This window comes from Dicentrarchus labrax, unplaced genomic scaffold (assembly GCF_905237075.1).
Source record: "Dicentrarchus labrax unplaced genomic scaffold, dlabrax2021, whole genome shotgun sequence".
Classification (NCBI taxonomy): domain Eukaryota; kingdom Metazoa; phylum Chordata; class Actinopteri; family Moronidae; genus Dicentrarchus; species Dicentrarchus labrax.
In genome coordinates, this window is record NW_026136713.1 from 22,063,745 (window position 1) to 22,087,796 (window position 24,052).

A 24,052-nucleotide genomic window follows, 5' to 3' on the forward strand; every position below is an offset into this window, starting at 1 on the left:
CAGCCGAAGGTGCAGAGGTGAGTCCTGCAGTGGCTAATAAAGGGTTGAAATTTTATGAAATATGTTTTCAGCATCTATGAGACTAACAGCACAATGAAAGCCACAATTTAATCTCTTGGGCCTCAACTAAAGATTATTTTCTCAACATATAGATTAATAATAAAGACTTTATTAGGAAGATAAGGAATAGAATAGAGACACATATAGATTAATAGTTATGTCTACGAAATGGTAAAACATGGGCAATATAATGTACAAATACTTTATATTTTATTGTCTATGAAAGTTGCATATAATGGAAATCCATCTTTGGGACTGGCATATGTCAACACACACTATAACCCTAATCTCCTAACCCTAACCTCTAACCACGTGTTATGGTACAAAAGTTGCAGTGACTAAGTGGCAAGTGACAAGATGGAAGTGATGGACATGTAAGCCTACTTAGCCATCACAACCATACATAATACGCAGCAGTAAAATGTATATAATAAAAGGGGCCTATTTAAACAGGTTCCTATTGAGGATGGTCACAGCTGTTGGAATAAAGGATTTCTTTGTAACCGTTATTCCTGGCCCCCGGGACTTGCTGAGTGGAGAGGGTGGGCGGGGTCTTTGTAACTCTTGATTGCCTTTTTGGTTATCGATTGAGAAAATCAGCCCTGTAGTCGCAGTGGTTTGCTTCCAATGATCTTGTTGGCTCACGATCTGTGTCAGTTTGTTGTTTTGCTTTACAGAGAGGTTTCCACACCATGAAACAATACTGAATGTGAGAACACTCTGTTAGTGATTTATAGACAGCGAGAGAGGGTGTGCTGGCTGCTGTCGGGGTCCTGAGGAGAGCAAGGTGCTGTCTTCCTTTAGATGTAGTTAACATTGTCTTGAAAGCTGAGTTTGTTGTCTATTACTGTTCCCAGGTACAGGTTCATTGACCAACACAGGAGTCAAGTTTATTCTTAATAAGAAGATTATTTATTGTTGACTGCTGACTGTACAACATCACAAGGTGTAACTAATCTAAAAAATCTAAACCGAACCAAAATGTATTATTTTAGGCATTTCAACTTCTGAACTGACGTAGAAGTAGACAGATACTCACACACAGGCTTGGGGGGGAACAGATGACATGTAACAGAGTTAAGTAATCAGGATACCAAACAAGGGTAACTGTAATCCCTTACAGTAACAGAAAAAGAGTACTTATTACATTACAGTTACATTTCGTAAAATTTGGGATTATTTGCCGGATTAGATTAGATTAGATTAGATTAGATTTAAAACACATTTTCAGATACAGAATGAAACCACTACAGTGCACATGAGTCCTGGTCTCCAGTGAAACCATACAGTAGCTAATCTTACAGTTGCCAATTCATTATTGTCAGAAATGCTTTCACTAGGTGGAATTTCACCATTATAGTTTCTACTTTCTTTTGTAAGGTTACATTACTTACTAGAACCCCTGCAGTTTGCCTACGAGGCAAACAGGTCAGTGGATGATTGCATCCTGCAACACGTTGACTCTCCAGGGACGTATGCAAGGATCCTGTTTGTGGACTTTCAGCTCAGCGTTCAACACCATCATCCCGAACATCCTTCACAGAAACTCACCCAGCTCACTGTGCCAGCTTCCACCTGTCAGTGGATTACAAACTTCCTGACCGACAGGAGGCAGCTGGTGAGGCTGGGGAACATTACATCAAGCACCCGGACAATTAGCACCAGTTCCCCCCAGGGGTGTGTGCTCTCCCCACTGCTCTTCTCCCTCTACACCAGTGACTGCACCTCGTGAGACCAGTCTGTCAAACTCCTGTTCACAGACAATACAACAGCCATCGGCCTCATCTGGGACTGCATACAGACGGGAGGTTGAACAGCTGGCCCTCTGGTGTGGTCAGAACTACCTGGAGCTTAACACGCTCAAAACTGTGGAGATGACAGTAGACAGTGGAGGAGGCCCCCACATCTGCCCCCATCACCATCCTCAGCCCTGTGTCTGTGAGCTGTCAGTGAGAATACTGAAGGATGTGATACTGAGGACAAAGAGGAGTACAGTACTCGGTGTTTCCTCTGTATTTACTGTCAATGTGCACTGTAAACTGTGCAGGTCCAGCTGTGCATAGAAAGAAAAGAGGAGGCTGTGGAAGAATTACAAAGCAAGGTGAGGAAAAACAGTTAATCTCCACTGTGGCCGGTTTGGGACTGTAATTAACCCGCAGCTAAAAGCAACTTTGAAATTGTTTTCATAGAAGTCAATTAAACAAAGATATATTAAAGATATACCTTCACTGACTGTTACAATAGGTGCCAGCTTGATTAATAACGGTGAAAAAAGTACATTTTTAAAAGAAACTTTTGAAGATAAACAATGTTTCTCGAGTTTTATAGTCAATAAAACAGAAAAGGGGAATTTCTCTGAGCTGCTGCTGTTCAGGTGAGATTAAACTAAAATAAAAACAGCCCCAATACCCACAATTCTTCACAATACAGACAATAAATACCATAAAAACAAGCAGAAAAAGCAGCCGAGTTGGGTCCAGACAGTGGAAGTGTAGACTGGTTGTACTGGGAGGCTCCCAGTGTTTGACTCTATATGAATGTGTGTGTGTGTGTGTGTGTGTGTGTGTGTGTGTGTGTGTGTGTGTGTGTGTGTGTGTGTGTGTGTGTGTGAAGCAGTGAAGCTTCCCTGCAGAAATCAGTGTTAAAGAAATGAAGTTCCACGCTGCCGGGCAGATAATCAGAGTTCATCTCAGATGAAAGTGAACTTTCTTTTTGCTCGGCAGCAGAGAGAAGAAGTCAGAACCACATTCATTCACGTCTGAAGCCCCGAACACCTCCACACCCCCACCGCATCCCTCTGAATCGAAGGAAGTGATTCGAACTAAAGTTACTTTGTTAAACAGCGCTTGAGTAACAGTTAAAATATTCCATTTCTACTTGAAGATGCACTTGTTTTAGTCATAAGCCTCCAAATACCACCGTTTTAAAGGCAACATGAAATTAGCTGTGAGCTGGTGCAATCACTTTTAACTGTGCGCTGTCCCTGAAAAATAAACCAATGAAATTAAATCGATTTAAAAACTTGCCTCTTTACCTCCTAAACAGGCTGTAAAGAACACGGAAGTCTCTGAAAGCTACAATCAGAGATTTTGTCTTTTTGTGTGACGACACCTGAGACGCTGAATACTGTTTGATGACAGAGAAACACGATCATCCAATTCTGACAAGGGTTCCCGAACTTCTTCAGCTCGAGACCCAAAAGTGAAATTCAATGCCTCCCGGGACCCACACTTATTATTTGTTCACAGCAGAGAATGAAGTCCTTCATCCCTATATAGTTTTGTATTTTTCTTTCGTTTTATTTTTGGTTTTCAACTGAGTTCAGTTTCAGTTTCCAGAGTGGGCTGTTTCAAATTTTTATTTCAGTTAACAAAAATATCTTTTAGTTTTTATTTGAAGTGAAGTATAATAACCTTGGTTGTGCAGATTTGGCTCTGCCGCCCAAAGTTCACCAAGCTTTTTGGGGGAATGCTTGTGCAGGCGGTTGTCGTGCATCAGTATGACGCAGCCTTTACAAAAACACATCATGAATGGCCATAACCTCTCCATTTATATACCCCCGATACAGTCAGCTCGCCTGCCTCGCATCAGCTCGTCAGTGCACACAGCACGTCAAGCATCCGATTGTTTGTTCTACCACGGTGGTAGTGCAGCTCAGTTTTAACTCCAGTTTCCAGTGTTCTTTAGTTGTTTTTGTGATTTATTGTTCATGTTTAGTCATAGCTGCATCTTCCTTTGTTCTTTAGACTCAGTCTGCCTCCCCTGTCTGCCACCCTCATGTATTCCAACCTGCTCACGACACCCACCCTCGCACCTCAAGCCTCTGCTATCGCCAGCCGTCCCATCAAGCCCTGTGCATTAAAATTAAACTTTATTTGTCTCCTACAATCTGTGTCCTGCATTTGGGTTGTCCTCTGAACTGAAACACGACAGTTTTCAAGTGCAGGTTCATGAGAAGAGAGAGAAAGGGGGGTCCCCGCACACACGAGCATCTGAGCTGAACAGACCAGCGTCGTAACTCCAGTTCTGTGAGTACGTGTGGAGCCCTCTGATTTAATTTTCTAAAATAAAATTAAAAAAGAGTGTCCTTGCTCCTTTTTAACACTTTAACAACAATGCAATAGAAATGGTCCGCCAGTGACTACATTGGTACTTTTGTTTAGTGTGATGTAATGTAAACTGTATATGTCTGCTGTCTGCTGTGTTCATCACACAAGTTCTGAGACTGAACCAGACAGAAAATGTGCTGCAAAACCAAAACTTGGAGCTAAAAGAAGCTAAAAGTGAAACATAAAGGGTTTCTTGTACTTTCTTCAGAAGGATTATAACTTTTATTTCTTTACATCACTGCCTCTGACGCCTCAGTGGTGTCACAGAAGTAAGTTTCTGCTCAGTCTGCAGCAGAGGATCAACATATAATCTTCATTATTAATGCATTGAACCTGTTTCCAGTGTTCTGCTCTGATCTCAGGTCAGCCCTGCTGTCTGCTGGAGCGCAGGCGCCACCACGCTCAGCCGTGTCTCATCCACCGCGGTGACACCCAGCCGGCCGTTTAACCCCATATCCACACGGTGGCGGTGGTCCGGAGCACCAGCACGCCTGGTCGCTCCAGCCTCCGGCCTGTCAGCTCAATGGTGGCGGCAGTGATGGCAACAGCGTTGGAGCGGGAAGCAGGTTAACGCCTTAATCCAAATGGTGGATCCATCCAGCGGCGGCGCAGCCACGCGTGCAGCAGCCGGTTAGACTCTCGCAATCTGCAAGAGGCGAGGTGTTCAATTCCAGCGGCGAGAGGGCCGAGAGGCGTATCTGATGACGGATTCGATTCTGTAACCCCCGCGCTGTTAGAGTGGGAGAGTGACAGCGGTGGTGACGAGCTGCGAGGCATCAGGCAGAGTCAACCACCGTGCAGCAGCTCTCATTTCTCCACTCAGAAATGGAGAGTGGGTGGGTGGCGGTGCGGTGCGGGGTGGGGGCTGCAGGGGGTGATGGGTGGAGGGGTTGAGATGGGTGCCTGGGTGCCCCCCCATCAATAAGCCCCTGGCTGGATGTCACACTCCAGCCCCCCCCCCGCTCTCTCTGCGCTCACTCATCACCGCTTATCACTGAAATGCAGCCCGGCGCTGTGCCGCTCTGCCACACACACACACACACACACACACACACACACACACACACACACACACACACACACATACGCTATCTTATTCACATACAAATACTCACAGAGTTGCCATACAAATTCACCAACAGATATTCACAGAATCATGCATCTCCTTACATATTATCTGTCCCCACACACACACACACACACACACACAACACACACAAACACACACACACACACACACACACACACTCAATCCTTGTGTAAGCATATTCGTGGGGACCTGTCATTGACATAATGTATTCTTTAACCTTAACCATCACAACAAAGAGCCTAAACATGATATTGCACATATTGTTCCTACATATGTATTTATTTTCTCTGTTTTGGACAGTTTTTTTTATACTTTGTTGAAATATTTTTTGTATATTTAAGTAGTCAGTCGGTACAAATCATCGTACATTTTACACTTTGTTTTTGAAATCATCAGACAGAAAAGTGTGTAAGTAGAAGTGAAGCCAACATGGAAGTGTCTTAAACCTGCATTCTTTCTAATGGCCATCAGGGGGCCAAAAAATAAGCCTGATAGTATTGAGTCTTATGGAGAAATGAGCCGACTTCAGACTTGATTTATTTTCTCAGTAAACAGTTTCCTAATGAGTTTATGGTCAGTATTATTCTAAGTATGCATGTTTTTGAAAAGCCAAGAAGCTGAACCTGTCCTGGACTGGAGCCTTGACATTGTGGAGAAGCTGGCTTACTCAGACCCTGAGAGCTCTGCAGGGTGTGGTTTAATACTCCAGAGGTAGATGAAGTCGTCCCTGCTCCTCCAGGTTGGGTGTATCCTGGAAAAATAATGTGAGTTGATGAATGGCAACTAAATCTGAGTGAGGTAGGGTAAAGGACCTTTGATTCCTATTGGAGCAAAAGGCTTAAGTAAGTAAGTAAGTATGAAGCTGCAGTGGCACCTTACCCAAGTACAAGACCTAAAACAAAAGTTGATCTTAACTTTTAAAACCTTTCCTTCACTTTATCTCTGATAAGCTGCAAATCCCAGAACATTTACCCAAACAGATGATTGCGATTTGCTTCCACCAGTGTTGAGTGGAACCATTGTATCTGAATGCATCATTAACAGAGCGCTGCACAATATATAGCAACCTGTAGAATATGATACCCACTTTGGTTCCCGAGGAAATCCTGCTATCTTTTTGGTAGAAATGCTCCACAAGTGCCTGAACCGGTACAGAGCCGGTTCCCTGTTGGTGGAAAAAGCCTAAGATGAACATGATCCCATTAGAACTACAGTTGTTCAGCTCAAGACCCAAAAGAGAAAATTCTCCCCAAACATTGGTGGAAAATGTGGACTGTTAGTGTCAGTGCTAACCTTCACATTACATTACATCCCATTGTTGTGTGCTTTTATTCAGATGAGATACGGAGTAACATTGTGGTGTAATGTCAGAACCACACAAAGGGAAAAGTAAAAGATTCCCATTTTGAAGAAGCTCAGTAGATTTATATGTTACTCTGCAGCTCACATCACAAACTTAAAGAAGTCAGTAATAACTGTTCTCAGAACAGAAGAGACGCCTCTGTGACAGATGGTCACCTTCCTGCTGACAGTGATCTCTGCACCGCCGGGTCGAGTCCCGGCACAGCCGACACCGCAGCTGTCATTTCTCCTCAATCAGTTCACTCTTCTATCAGGTCACTTCCTTCCTGTTTGGACTCGGAAGTTTCATGTTTTTCTGTTCCACTGCAGGTATCTTTTTCTGATCTGAAATCACACTCGACACTCCGTCGGTTACATAAACACATTATGTAACGCAGGTTGGTGGAGAGGCTGTATTTCCAGAGGTGTGTGTGTGTGTGTGTGTGTGTGGGAGAGTGAGTGAGGCAGCTTTCAACATCACTGACTGTTGCAACCACAAATAGAAAAACAGTCTGACCGAACTGATGCACCTTCATCTGAAACCAGTGGTTTACAGACTGCTGAGGGGAGGTGTGAGGAAACCGAAGCAGTGAACAATAAAGACGGATAAAAATTAGGTTCAATGAGGGTGTTCTTTAGTCTCCTGTTGAAAGTGTTAACAATGAAACTTTTTTTCTCAACAGTCTCTTATATAAATGATTTAGATTCTATTGATCCAGAGGGAGAGTTTTTAACAGCTGGTGAACAGATACACACAACAGCATAGAGACAGGAAATACATCAAATCTTTGTGTATTTATTCAGACATGAGGGTATCTATGTTCCCTAACCCCCAGAACTGAGGAACATATGAAACCCTTTGTCATGTCCCCATTATGTGCCATATACTGTTCTATGTGTGTTTATGTGTTCATGTACTGTTAGTCTGCGTAACATTGGACCCTGGGATTACAGGAATTGCCCCCATTTTCAAAGGGATTGTGGGTTAGATACCCCTAAAAAATCTGATTGGCCACCCCAAGTGCCAGCCTATTATCAGTCCCTCTTCCACACCACACTGTCTGAGGCTATGAAGCTAAAGTGAAGAAGCCCCAGCTCTTAATGACAAACTTGTGATGACTCATAAAGATCCCTTGACCTCTGACCTCAAGATATCTCAATGGAAATGGGCTCTTTGGGTACCCACGAGTCACAGACATCCCCACTTTCTGCTAATGCAATGCAGTTTTGGGTAAAAAAAAACATGCCGTGTTTTGCATAAATGTGTCCTTTTCGCCTAGTGCATTTGAATATTTCTGCATACTAAGGTCCATGAAACTGTTTGAGTTGTGTAAATTTGAAATGACTGGAAAGCTGAGACACGTACTTCATGTCACCCCTGCATAGGTCAGTGCCATCCACAGTCAACAGTAGTCGGGACACGTCACAGCAGTGTCAGCTTGTTTTCTTTCATACTTTGGTACACATTTCCTGTGAACATTACATTAATATAAATTATACACACCAGACATTTCTTAAAGGATCACGTTTGCAAACAGGACTTGTCAGTTGTGATTGGACTCGCAGTTGGCTAGTTTCAATTTAGTCCTGCATGTGAGAGTTAAAGTTGGTGAGCAGATGTCAGGTAAGACAGATAAAACATCAGAAACAGGAGACGTTAAAGGAAAGAGGAGAGTCTGCAGCAGACAAACATACATACATATATACAACATACACAGACAGCTATAGGAAGCTGTCTGTGTGGCTGTGGCTGACAAATGGAGAGCAGGTGTGCAGACAGGTACGTGAGTCATGTGATTCTCAGAGGTTGGAACACGAGGACATCTAGTGTGCAGGTGAGTCACTGCAGTATGAAGAGCCGAACACTTGGCACAGTTTCAAAAGAGGGCTCTTGTTCCACAGTGAGTCCTCGTACAAGTGTACAGCTCAATGAATGAATACAACCTCACAGGTGTGTGTGCTCAGGTGTTTATGGATCACAAAGGGGTGAATCCCCTTCACGAGTGAATGAATGAATAAAGTTTCATTATTGTGTCATGCAATTACGCCCAGCCCACATGTGCTTACAAGACAGCACATTCAGTCCAGCCAGGACCTGTCTAGCACACTGGGTCCCAACCTGGGGGTCGGGACCCCCACTAGGTGGAGCCAAAGTTTGCCAGGGGGTCGCGAGGCCTTTTGGATTTAAAGGCGTGTAAGAAAGTGTTTTTCACATGCACAGAAATATTTGCAGATTTTACATTTTACACACACAAAAAAATATATATATATATATATATATATAAATGAAAGACCTGTGGTCTTTTTAAAGTGCTTACTTCCTGATTGAAGGTATCAATGAACCATTGAGGTGTTTGGCCAGGTGGATCATATATTGGCCAATCAGCTCATGTCGTGTCATTTTGAATGGCAGAGTTTTGAAATGTGAACATGTGACTTTATGTCAGATTGTTGTGTCTTATGCAGAGAACCATCAGTGCATTTAAAAAGTAAAGTAAAGCAGAAAATGTGTTTAGAGTTTTGGAGACTTGAGAGGAGGTTTTGCTCTCTGTGTGTCAGTTTAAATAATTGTGCTATGCATGTTATTTTAGTGTGTTAGCAACTGAAAAAAAAACTGTAACGAAGGTCTCAGTCAGGAGGATATCAGCTCATTGATATTCGTCCTCAGACTGAAGCTCTCTCTTCATTCACAGATCCGTCCCACTGTTAAACATTTAATAACTATTTTTAACATTTAATTTAATTTCTTTTTAGGTTTTTTAGCAGGCAGCAGCGGCAGGAAACGCAGAGCGAGGAGTGTTTTTTAAAAAGTGTGTTTAGACATTCACACTGCTGCTTTAAACACTTATCATTATTCCTCAGGCTGTGTGCGCCCGAATGGGCCAGCAATATGTAATTGGGCACTCTGTGTGTGTGTGTGTGTGTGTGCCATAAAATGCCGGAATTTGTTGCCTCATTTGAGTCTGTTAGTGTGTGTTTGTGTGTGTGGTGTTCTTTAGAAAAGCCTCATCGATTAGCTGCTGGATTGGGAGGAAGAGGAGGAGGAGGAGGAGGGTCATGATGACACAAAGGAAGGGAAAGGACAAGGAGGAAGTTGATGATGAAGTGGAGGAGGAAGGATCCCATGAGGTCAAAGAGGAAGACGAAGATAGTGATGATGATCTGTGGTTGATTTGTCACTGATCAGGTTATCAATCAGAGACTGTCCTCGACAGGTGGACCGTGTTCCTCTCCAACAGAGCGCAGAACGAGAGGAGGCAGAGTCTGCGTTCACATCGATGAAGCTTGGGGCTCAAACTCAACTTGATTTACACAACATAATAAACACAACATAACATAACAACAACATAATAAAGGAAATTGTGCAATGCTGGAAATGAGTACAGTAGAGACAAATAATGTAAAAACAATGATTCAAGCCTTAAAGTAAGGCTGTAACATTACTCCATTACTCCATCAGAGTGGATGGACACTGTATGTATGTGAAGATGAAATATTATCATCATCATCATCTTGTTGCTCATTCTGGTGTAACAAGAACACAATGAGTCAAATTAAAAGCTATGAGTATTATATTCTGTTTCTGCCAGTAGCTCCTCCTCAGTGTTTCACACTGGACCTTTAATTTATGAAATATGAAGGATAAAGAATGAATGCTGTCAATCATAAAAACAGCATTTTAATATCACACCAGTGTTGGCCTATTACTCCAAATATGTAATATACTACTGGTTACTCTTTTGATAAGTAATCTTATAACTGTTACTCCCTGCTAACAGTAATTAGTTACACTACTAGTTATATTACTTTTCTGCGACTCCCCACAAAACCGGTAGTCGAGTCCTTTCTTCAGGAGTTATGACGATTAAAATTTTGTTTCCTCCAAGATTATAAAAATAAATGCAAGGCTGTGACTGTTGGAAAAAAAGTTGAAGTTGAAGTTAACTGTAATAATATTCCTGAAATGTATTAGTGAGTAGTTACATTACTAGTTACTGGGGAAAGTAACATTACTGCCCAACACTGTTAGTGACGTTGGATACATTATGTTTCTGTTATTTCCTTCCCAGAAACCCTGGTAGCTCACTCCGTAGAGCACACGCTCCACGTACAGAGTCCTCACAGCAGCGGCCTGGGTTCGATTCCAACCTGCGGGCCTTCGCTGCATATCGTCTCCTCTCCGTCTCCACACTCTCTCTGCAGCTGCTCTGTCACAATAAAGGCACCATAAGCCCAAAGAAATCAAACAGGAAGAGTCCGATGTGATGTGCAGCTCTTTGTTGCTTTCTGTGGCTGCAGCTTCCTGTGCTTCATCCAGGTGAGCGTGTTTATGAAGAGGAGCAGAAGACTTTAAATAAGAATGAGGAGATATTATTTAGGAGGGGAGGAAGAAAAGGAATGGAGGAGAGATCATATGAGAGGGAGCAGGAGGATGAAGAGAAAAATGGTTTAAGGAGGTAAACCCTGAGATCAACGATGACGACGATGAAGATGAAGATGAATCTTCGGTCTCTGGTTTCCCCGGCTGAAACCTGAAGTCTCTGCCTGAAGTTTTCTGTTTGGATTTGATCGCATTAAGAATTGATGAGCCGCCGATATTAAGTGTTGTCTCTAAATGGAGTCGATGGCGAGGAATATAAAACCGCAGCGGAGAATTTAATATCCGAAATATGATGAATGTGGAGGAGGAAGAGCGTCGACAGGAAGCCAAACTGAAATCAATCAGAGGTCAGGGAGAAACACGAAACTGTGAGAGGAGGAGGAGGAGGAGGAGAGACGAAGACGAACAGCAGCCTGATGATCATAACTGAAGGGTAAAGGGATCATCTTCATCATCGAGAGGTGGATGTTTGTCTTCATCATTATCAGCATGGGTCTCCTCATCATCATCATCATCATCATCATCATCATCGTCATTATGATCGTCACTATCATTGTCTCATTTCATTGGTCAAGGGGAAAATATATCTAAAAAAACTACATATATTAATAAAATAAAAATACTTAATCTTCCTCATCATCATCATCATCAACAATATCTTGATTATCTATGGTTATCCTTATGATCAGATTTTATATTTTCTTATTGTTTATTATAAAATTTTAATAAATTAATCAAAAAGTTAAAAAAAAGAAGAAAAAATAACAAAAAAGAACGACTAAATAATAAAAACAGATTTAAACTTCAATTTTAACAAATAAAACCACAAATAAGAAATAAAACGTAATATATACACGTGTGTCTGTATAGATATATCAATATTTAAAAATTCATCATCATTATCTTTCTATAATGTTCTTTAGGACCTTCATGGTGAAATTATTATTGTCATAAACACTGCTGTTATCGCCGTAATCAATATCATCATCATCATCATCATCATCATCATCATCACCTTCACTGTCACCTTTGTCATCACCATCAGAACGATCGTTGTTGTAATTTTGATCAGCAGCGTTATTGTCATCGTTGGCAGCTCTTCCTCGCTGATGTTTGCAGTCTGAGGTTCAGCACCACGGACAGCGACAGCGGGGGCGTAAATATTCTTAATATATAAATAAGAGATATTCCACCTGAAACGTGTTCTAAACTCAATAATGTGACTGTACTGTATGAAACACATCAGTGCTGCTGTTAATGTCTCCACACGCCCTCCACTGTTTCACCCTGAACCTTGTGAGTGCAGCGCTGACACAGAGTGGACAGTGTGGGACATTTCTATACCCACCTCCCCCCAGCCTCCCCCAGCCTCCCCCAGCCTCCCCCAGCCACCGCTCTGAGTGCGAGTCTGTGAAACCACTGCACTCATTTTCAAATGGATACTGATCATTCACAGGAGGCTATGCTAGCTGATGCTAACCCTCTACTTTAGTAGCTGCAGAAGCACCGGACTGCAGTCTGTACATTGATGGGTGATGATGGTTATGTTTTAGTTAAATTATGTAATATATAGAGCAGTATTTGGTGTGTGTGCATATATATGTGTATGTATATAAGTCTTCAAGTGTGTGTATAATCTCTGTATATAAATATATGTAGTGTGTAGTGTGATTTAATCTTGTGTTGTTATGAGGATTTATTCATCGAGTTTGTGTAATAGTTCATTTCATCTTGTCTTGTCTTGTTTTTTGTTTTCCTTTACATGTTGGGAATAAATATAAACAAACAAACAATATCCCACGCACTGACAGAGGTCAGAATTTCTGGGAGTAATCTGTCAGGATGCTTCTGGCTTTCTTCCTCGTCCTTTCTGTAAAAAGTTGAAGCCTTTTGGGGTTTGCCAACTTTCTGCTTGCCACTGACACAATGCTCGGAGGTTTATTCTCAGAGCTACAGTTTAGGTGACTGTACCAGGAAGAGTAAAGTTAAAACACAACCAACTGGTGAAGAAAAAGGACCATCGGGCAGCTAAAGAGTTTGGTAGAGACCAAAAACTTTGACCAGATGAGACAAACATTACTGCTAATGAATGATCATGTTGCTCCCTAACTGCTGTCATATGACAATGCTGTGCTGCAGGTTTAACTTCCAGCAAATTCTGAAACAAAATCCAAATAATGCTTATAATGCTTAAAGCTTCAAATAACAGTAATAAAAATCAACACAGCGTCCACATTAGCAAAGACAGTGTATGTTTGTTGCATTTCTGTGAGGACCAGTTTTCTTTTTGGGGATTAAAACACATTTATTGACTTAAAGTTCATGTTTAAAGTTACATTCCTGAGAGCTAGGGAATTACAAGTGTCCTCACAAGTGTAGTACGAATGTGTGGGAGTGTGTGTGTAGCAGCCCCTCATCCATCACTGTGTATTCAAACAGGCAGCAGCTCTGAACGCTGGCTAAGCAGAAGCAGGAGAGCAAATTAAAAACATTCATTTACACACACACACACACACAGAGAGAGAGAGAGAGAGTCCATCTTTTACTCCCACACTCTCCATTCGCTCCGAGTCAGTCAGCACTATGGCCACAATACGCAAACACTGAAACTGGCGTAAACCAGCATGTTTGCAGTTTCCAGTCCAGATCCAGTCAGCCCTGCTGGTTTTCGTGATGATGCTTCCCAGAACAGCAGCACTCAGCGGGTCGGGAACAGTTGCATCTGTTGGCTCCCGCGGTGCAGCGGTGATGCTGGTGCTTCACAGTGGCAATAATCTGCATTAACAGCTGTCTGTGACCATTCAAACACACACACACACACACACACATCTGAGGCCGCATTTTGTGGGTGAGTTTAATTAGGTCGAGTTTAACCTGCAGGATGTGACGACCAGTGATCCAAGCTCATTTTCATACACCCACTTAAACACATGCTTAGAGATTACATATGAGTTTATATCAGCAAACAGCTATTCTCTATATACAGACACAGAGTCACATGGTGTCTCTCTCCCTCTGCCTGTGTTGTATCGCAGCCTCTCTGTGGTTTGTTTCCATAGCCGGTCTGCTCCGACTTAAACTGCTGTTTTTATCATCTACGTCGGTGAATTAAGGATTTATTTCCACCAAACCAGAGTTGGTGATTGTTGTAAAGACTAACAAAGACGGTTTTGGGGAGTTTTATTTTGTTTCTGTCCACTTTGAAGTGTGTTTTACGATTTGCAATAGGTCAAATTATTGGTAATGTCATGTATCACCCAGAGTTTTGGTCGTCGATGCTGGTGCTTTAGTTCGACATCTAACAGCAAGTGAATTACATAAAAACAACCTTTATGTTGTGCATATGCACCTTCATTTTTTACATTCATTAACCATCCTCATGGTCCCTAAAAAAGGAACATTTTGTATTCAACAGATCTCAGTGAGCAGATAACATTTTGAACCCATCAGATTAACATTTGGCGTCTGATGGGGAACATTTAGAGCCTGACAGGAAACATTTTAAACCAAGCGGGTAACATTTTGAGCCCAACTGATAACATTTTGAACCCAGCAGGAAACATTTGGAGCATTTTTGTTCTATCACGCCATCGCTCTCATCCTCGAGGTCAGTCATCAATGTGTCATTCATCATCCTCAGCTTGTTTCCCTTTAATAAACCTGCTGTGTGTCTCTCAGATCTGTGCTTTCCACTCTGTTGGACACATTTCAACTCTGACTCATGCAAGTACATGTATCTTACCAAACCCATAATCAACAGAGCTTGAATCACATCTTATTCTACTCTTCCTTGGCAGTGAGGATTGACAGGTGAACAGCGTGACAAACGGTGAGTTATGAGTTTGTGTTTAATTCGGCGTATATCTGATCGACCCACTAGCAATTATTTTAATGAGAAATCTTAATTTTGGAAACTGTTCATCTCTCATTCTCACAGTCTTCTCCCACTAAACACAGCTAACTGAGGCTGAGAGCGTTACAGCGTCAAAATGTTTTTCTCTATGGATTATTTTGATGCCGAATTGACGAGAAGACTGTCAACATATGTCACCCTTTATCTTGTGTTTCTAGAGTTACGTGTTTTAACAGACAAGTAAGAAATTGTTAAAATGTGATATTTCTTAAAGGGGGTTTGGTTCAGGGAGCTTTTCACACTGCTATGTATCTTTTTTATGCTGTAACAAAGAGGGAGCTCAATGAGGAGAGGACAACACGTGACCTTTTAACTAAAGATTTACTGAGCAAAATATAAGACACTGACAATATAAAGTATGTAAACCAGTAACAGGAAGGAAACCCAAATAACAAACCATATGCCCGGAGCGAGAGAGAGAGAGAGAAACTGACTGAATCCACCTGCTTATATAGCAGAGAAACAGCAGGCGCTAATTAGTGAGGCACTTCCTGCTTCCCTCCTAAAAGGCAAGTCATGAGGGCTGTCACAAAACATACCATACTAGTTATTAGATTAGTTATTAATGTGATGGCAAATGAAAGGTTCTAAAACAGCAACTGTGGCTGGCTCAGAACGGGAACTGTTGGTGTGGACCAGGAGGACCCTTTACCACCAGACTGGGTCCATTCAGGATTCAACAACAGTCAGCGAGAAATAATCTTCTCATTAGGAATAAACCTGCCTCCTGTGTGAACTAAATAGGGTTTGGTCTACATCAGTGGTTCCCAATCCGGGGGTCGAGAAACAGAGAGAAAAAAACATTGAATGTCTGTTTGATTGTTAAAAACTGTAAAAATACATAATACAGACAGAGAATTGTTTAAAATGTTCCCTAAACAGGAAATAATCTGCTCAGAATTCATCCAAATCTCTGGTTCCACACAAACTTCCTGCAGTTACTGAGTTCACTGTTCGGGTTCATTGAACAGTTTTGAATATAATATGAAATAAAACACTTTTAAATGAAAAGAGGTCTCTTAAGGAAACAAAACTGGGAACCACAGATCTACTCTACTGTCTTTTATTGTCAGTCATAATGGTGGTACTGCTTTAAGGTAATGAAAACACAACAATTCTTATTTTCACACTCGTAAAAACATACTTATGAATATAATATTCCATTTCCAACCACAGAAATTTGCACAAACATCACACAAAAAATTGCATTTCTTAATAAAGATTGAGGTAGAGGTACAGAAGTTTTTGTTCTGGTGTTTGTCTTCCTCTCGGGCCACCCAGGTGTCCGACGCTGCAGGAAGCTGACAGTGATGCAGAAGTGATGCGGGCGAGTGAGGGAGTCAATTAGAGCAGCTGCAACTCGGCGTGACGCCCAGAGGAGCCGGGAGAGAGGGAGAGAAGGGGGTATCTACAGTAAACAGACAGGAAGCAGTGGGACAGCGATACTTTCTTTAGTTGTGCTGACTGTAAACTTTAATTTGAGGGCGTTTTAGATCAACAAATGTAGCTGCAATTTTAAAGGACATACTGTCATTGTAATAACTCAGAGCCCAGCAGGCGTAATGGGAAAGAAAAAACTAAATCTTCCCCTCAAATGAATAACTTTTGCTCTTAAATGATTTAATTTGTTCTCTCTAATCAATGATTTCTGCACACATTACCTCAAACAGTTATTCTTACTGATTATGCAGTTGCTAGCTTTTTTTCTTCAGCTTTTTTTGGGGGTGAGTTCAACCCAGAAGACTGAACAGGAAATGTTAAAGCTGCATTAATGGGAATTAAAGGTTTCACCACAACCTGCTGGGCCCATATGCAATCTATTCCTCTGTTCCACACCATGGACGGGCCGCCATACATAAACAGACCAATGGCAGTGGGTTTACCAGAGATTATACTGCTGCTGGAAACACAGACTGAACCAGACTGGACAGGAGCCACAAAAACAAAACTAGGAGCTGAAAGAGGCCAAAAGGCTCCACAAAGCTGCAGAGCTGATATATGATATATGATCCTTCTGTGGGTTCATAACTGTGAGACTCTGAACAAAACAAAAGTTACACTAATTAATATTTGTTGTGTGAACAAAGGAATAAAGAGCATTCAAAGTATTAACAGTTATACAAAATACAGTTAGAAATAGTTAAAACTAGAGTTTATAAACACAAAGAATACGAAAGAGGTAAGAAAAGAAAGGGATACAAAGACAGAATTAAAGACATTTTTAAAAACAAGCAGTGGTCAGATGATGCATAAGATCTCTGATCCATAGATTGAACGTTGGAGGAAATCTCTCTTCCCATTGAAGCACTTTCTCGTGGCGTACTACAACCGTAGGAGCGTATGAAAGGCTTTCATTATTTCTGCCACATCAGTTGAGATTCTACGGTGCTAAACATTGCTGTTATGGATATGTGTGCATCAGAAAATCATTTGAGTGTAGATCATCAAAAAGTAAGTGTCCACAGCGATCACCGTTAGGCTCTTGGTGTAAATTTGGCCGATCTGGATTGATTAGTGTGCTTTAACGTTAGGTGTCAGAATGAAGTAACAACAGACGTTCCAGCTTCTAGCACAGACAATGATTCCAAGTTAAAGTGAAACATTTCTGTATTTTTTGTTCCGTTACTGTTATTTGAGAAGGAACGTTGACCAATTTCATCTTAATGTCTTATCTGTAAGTTTGATGAACACAAATATAATGCAGTTATGTTCTTCACTTCACTGTTTCCCTCATCTCCTGAAACCCACCTTCTTCCGCCTTTATTCCTTTTCCTGTTTATCTGTTATTCATGTTTTATTTCTCTTCTTATTTCCTTCATAATATATTTTTCCCATTTCCGTCCGTGTCTCATTTCACACACACTGTAATGCAAGTTATTTTAATTCATAACTACTATTAAAATGGATATCATCGAACATTTTAAGTACCACAAACTCAGTTTAAGTTAAGCTATTCTTGATGAAGCAGCTTTTACTGAAATTAAATCAGTGTCACTTAAAATTAAAGCTACTCGATCAAGAATGTTTTAGTTTTACTTAAAAATGTTGATGTGGTTTGGTTTTACATTGAGGGTAATACAGGAAGCAACAGAAACAGAAACTATCCAACTAAAAGAGTTATCAGTCACTAATAACTCTTTAAATTCTGTTCTGTGTGATATTAAAATGAAGTAAATGTGTGATAACTAAGAGGGTTGTTTTAGTTAAATTATCTGGTTTTACAGTGTACTTTCTTTTTCTTTCCATTTATCTGTTTTATTTTCCTCTTCCTCTCTTTTCCTTTTTCTTTTATCTTTCTACCTCTTGTTCACTTCCAGTCTGTTTCCTCTCTTCCTCTTTCTACTTCCTCTTCCTCTCCATCTGCCAAGTCTCATGTGTAATGTCTCGCTGTTTTTTGTTCGCTTTTTGTCTCCCATGTTTACATGAAGGTTGCTGCATGATGACTCAGGCCTCCCACCTTCTCTCCCTCTACTCCCCATCCATCTGTACATCTCGTCTCTTCCCTCCAATTCTGTGCAACATGAAACACAACCCATCTTTTAAATAAATAAATAAATAAACACAAGTATGTTTTAAAAATAAATAAATAAATAAAAACTGGCTCTGAATCACGCAGCGTGTCGAGGCGGGTTTCCAGAAACAGGAAGTCCTCTGAGAGAAAACACAAAATGATCACAGCAGGTGCACTAAAGTGCTTTTTGGGGGTAGGGGAAGAATATTTTTGGCCCAAATGAAATATGTCTATATATTCCCCTGGAAGGTAAGAAGAAAAAGAAGAAGGAGGAGAAAAAAGCACAATGAGGCTCTCAGTCTCTCTCATCCCGACAGGAAACTCACAGCTGTAGAGTTTAAGAAGCAGGAGGAGGATGATGGAAATACAGTTGTTGTGTTTTGGCGTTAATGCCTCGACTCTTCAGGGAGCGACAGATGAGCAGCTGTAACAAAACTCCCCACGGCAACACACACACACACACACACACACACACATACAGGTTTTTGTGTGCTAAAAAGGACATTGCTGCCCACACAGGTTTTTTGCTGCATTAGAGGGACACCCCTTTCCACTTGCTTCACAGAGATGTGGTGAATATCAAAAATCTCTTTTGAGCCATACAACCCAAATTCCACTTCATATATTGAATACACACAACACAACTTTAAAATATAACAACCAGACAGGAGATAATTAGATTAAAAAGCCCCACCCATAACACAAATAAAGAAATTATGAGAACTAATTATATTTGTGAGGACAGTAGCTATACAACACACAATAATGACACCAAAGTGCATTAAAGGGCCAAACATGAATAAATAGAACATTGCTAAACACAAACACAAAAGTGAAACCATTGTGCATTAAGAGAACACACACCTAATTTATGAGGACAGTGTTTTATACGACACACAGTTCAACAATACTGTGCATTATGAAGACACAACTGATGTATGAGGACACGTTTACAGACAGTATAGCCCGCTGTATAAGAGCCACTATATGTACAGTAGATTGGTATTGTGTGTTTTATAGTTAGTGCCGGGGATTATAACCTCGTATATTAAAGTGTGTGAGTGTATCTGAAATAGAGAATGCTATCTCTGTGACTTTATAAAAGACAGCTGATAAATAACATATACACCAATCAGCAAACAAATGTATTTTCTCCCGACAAAAACATTTTACATTTCTGCTACATGCAAATCTAAGAAATGTGTAATCTTTGTTTCAAAGAAAGAAACAATGGAGGCAAAATCTTCAACAACAACAGACATTGGCAACACAGCGAGACTGGTAGCTGTTCAATGGCTGAATGATTCCTCACAAAGTTACTGATGTTCTCAAGACAGCGACTGCAAACACTTTGCACTCATAATGGCTGGTTTACCTTTGGCAATATGCCGACTAAAATGTTGCATCACTGCTGCAACTTCTCTAGGAGAGTACTGCCGTTTCTATTTCTACATGTGTATCAGCACCAATACAGGTGAAGTGGATTGGAACATCCCATATTAATGTTTATACAGGAGGGATGTCCCAATCCAATCTTAAACAACGGTATTGGTACAGATTGTATGAAATATCATTCAGAAGAAGTAACAACAATGATATTATGGTAAAGCATTCATGGCTACATCTTTTATTAAACAAAATACTGATGTCTGTCACCAAGCCACTTAAGAGTATTGTAGTTTGGGGTGTTAGCATGCTAATTAAATTTGCTAACTATCACTAAACACACAGAACAATACGATGTATGCATGTATTTGGCCATAAAACTGATCTGATGATGGCGCTAGATGTGTCAGTGGATCACCAAAGTTATTACAGTTCATCCTGAGGGGAGTAGGAGCTTGAGAGGCAGCCAGACTCACACTCAGCGTCCTCAAAATCCTTTGAGGAAGTACTGGCAGCTACGTTTGACTATGTTATATGGTTCATTGATCTAATTAAAGTTTGTGATAGGCGGTTTTTTTGAAAGTGCCTGCCCTTTCGAAACGGTTTCCAAAGACGACTTCCCAGTCAGTAGGATTCGTCCTCTGGAGACCACAAATGTACAAAACCTTATAGCAATTTATCCAAAAGTTAGTTATAAAGTTATGAACACAGACGCTTTTATAAAGCCTTTATTGAAGTCACAAAGCTTCACCAGTAGTTTCTCTGGACAGTTTGATGCATTTTGTCCACAGTTAACTATTAGACTCAAGTGTAACCAGTTCAGTTTGACCACAACCAGCCAACCTAGGACCCTACAGAAAAATTGCATCTGCTCGTTTGTCTGTTTTTGATGACCTGGGAGGATTCAACATGGCAGACTCTACGACCAGTGGCATCTAGTAGGTAAAAAGAGCTCATTCTAAAACACAATATTTCTTTTTAGAGAAAGAGGTAGAGTTGTGACATTCACGAACAAACCAAATCTATTGTTATTTTTCATGAACAATTTATTTTTCTACAATTTTTTTTTACAATTTTCTTTCTTAAATCGCTGTCATGCACACAGTATGCGCACACAAGCTCCTCCTTTGCTACTCCACTGAGATGGAGAGCATGCACAACAAGGAGGGAGAGTAAGTGGGGTATGCAAATTTGGGTGTAAGGCAAAAAACTAAACAACACCTCAGTCTAACCTGCACAGCCTTAAACAGAAAAAAAAAAAAAAAAATTTTAAAAAATTAAAAAAAATTAAATTCCCATTTTTTAAAATTTTTTAAAATTGGGGAATTAAAATTTTTTTTTTTTTTTTTTTCCCCCCCCTTCACCCCTCCATTTAGGGGGGGGTTAAAAACAAAAAAGTTTGTGAAAAGGAGGGGGGGGAAGCAGCATCACTTAGGAAAACTGCTGACGCTTTGGACAGCCTTGTCCTAACAACAGATTGTTGGACGTCAAGGGTTACAACCTCATTCATGTCTGTAACATGCCACTTTATTGAAGATTTCCACATGTCCTCCTGCCTATTGGACTGTTTTGAATTCAGTGAGCGGCACACAGCAGACAACCTGGCAAACAAGCTTCTCAGTGTTGCAGCAGAGTGGGAGGTTGATAAGAAAGTGGTGTGCTGCCTAACTGTTGCTGCAAACATCACAAAAGCTATTAAAATAACAGGATGGACCCACCTTCCATGCCTGGCACATATGATTAATCTTGTAGTAAGGGATCAAAGGTCCACAACCCATCATCGATAAAGTTAAAGAGGCAGTCGAACAGGTTCATAGAAGCACAGTGGGTGCACAAAAACTGAAGGAAACACAGCTCCAAATGAAGATGGATCAACTACGACCCAAACAGGACTGTGTCACAAGATGGAACTCAACATATTACATGTTGCAGAGTTTTCTGACAAATAAGAACCCCATCGTCTCCACCCTGGCCATCACCAATGCACCTGTCAGCCCTTTATCCCAGGAAGAATGGACTGTAGTGCAGGAGATGTGCACCATCTTGAAGCCGTTTTAAGAGGTCACTGTTGAACGCAGAAAGGTATGTAGTTCAGCTGGTCAGCGTTAGATTTCTACAGCATGCATGCAAATGACTTGATACTTATGAATATTTAAAACCATAATAGATACCTAATAAATAAATGTGTAATAAATTGTGGCATGTATCATTGTTGGTATAACTTTATAATTGTATCACAATAATAATATTCATATTTTTCTCACTTGCTACGTAACTGCCTCCAAGGTAATACTGCTGGCCAGGGGACTGCAGAGAGCCATGACAGATTTCCAGAGGAGGGCAACAACACAGGAAGCAAAAGACATGGTCAACTCTCTGTGTTCAAGCATGTCAGCTAGATTCTGCAGGAAGGATGCCAACCACACCCTTGCAGATGCTGCTGCGCTTGACCCAAGATTTAAAAGGATGGCGAGGCTTTCCAGAGAATATCAACTGCAGCAACAAGACTCACTCTAAGCAGCAGCGAACCCATCCAACAACCGATCCAAGGGGAAGGAGCAGGCAGTGCTGCACCAGAATCAGTTGTTTGGAGCCATTTCCATGAGCAGGTAAGGGTGGCAAAAATAAATCACATTTGTTTCTCTAAATCTAGGACGACATCAGTCGAATATCACAATCTCATTATAAAATTGTTTTATCTCCCACCCCATCATTATATCTCCCACCTCTATGAGCAGGTAGCTGGAACAGTGCCAACTGGAACCAGGAATCCCACAGCAGACGCCATCATGGAGGTGCGGGCTTACCTAGAGGAGCCTCTTGTTCCAAAAAACTCCTCTGGAGTGGTGGAAAAGTCGGGCCCACGTGTACCCCAGGCTTAGCAAGCTCATGGCTAAGAGGCTTTGCGTTGTGGCGACATCAGTTCCATCTGAGAGAATGTTCTCCAAGACTGGACAAATAATCTCAGAGAGAAGAAGTCGCCTCAAGCCTGCAAATGTGAGATCACTTGTGTTCCTCAATGCAAATTTGCCTAAGGACAAGAAGGAGAGCCAGAAGAAGCCATAAAGCATGAAACTGCTTTATTATTTCAGGGCTGTCATTTATTTTGTTGTTTGTTGTTTTGTTGTTATTTACTAAAATAAAATTGCACTGATGTGACTAAGGACAGTTCAGGAGTCCTCTGCAGGGTTTATACTAGTAGTACTAGTGGGGGTTTTTTTATACTTGAAACTTGTTTTGTAAAAGTTTTTCTATATTAATATAGAAAATATTCTTGTGTGGAAAATTTTGCACTAAAAGCTGTTTTGCATGGAAGTTCATTGTAGCCTCCTTAGTTTTTTATTGTGCCACAAATAAAAAGGTGTTGCATGATTAACAAGTCAAAAGAGCTTTATTTACGATCTAATCTACAATCTCACTGTCAAAGCAGAGGGATATGGCGGCACCTTGTGGAATGTTTACAATGACTGCCGATCAGACATTAAAATCTAGTCCACACATGTCGAATGAAATTATAATCAATATTTCAAAAATAATTCAAACTCAGATATCCCACCAATAATGTCTAAGTTTGAATGATTCTGATCCAAATCTTACCCTATCATTCCTCCCAGTGATTATTTCCCGGATAAAATGGGTTACCCCCAGGCTAGCTTCTTAAAAATAAATATAAAAATGAGCCAGTATTTTGAACGGCTCTTTGAAAGGAACGGCTCCTCAAGATCAGGCTCCCTTCAAAGAGCCATAAAACCTATCTCTAGAAAGAGGGGATGATACAGACCAAAGGGCCACAGGTCGGATTTGAACCAAGGCCACTGCAGCCAGGACACAGCCTTACATTGGCCACCAGCTCTACCAGATGAGTTATTAGGGTGCCTGAACACAATTCTTATTTTCAGGTAATTATACACAAATAAAAACATATTTATGAATGTTATATTCCATTTCTGCCAGTAGAGCCCCCTAAATGTTACACACTGGACTGTCAAAATCTGACTATGAAATACGGCCATAAAATTACGACGTAGCGTTCTGCGGCTGGAGTTCTCTCCCTCCATACTGGACCAAATTCAAAACTTGTCTCCATCAGTCACTTTGACCGATTTGTTTTTTAAAATATTGTCCCAATATTTTGACAGGCAGGCTCTGCCTTCAATTACACACCTTTCTTGTTGATTGAGCGAAGACGATATCCAGGTTTCAGCTTCCAGTTTGAAGACGTTAATCTAAATCTAAACAAGCTGCAGATCTTTGGCCCTCC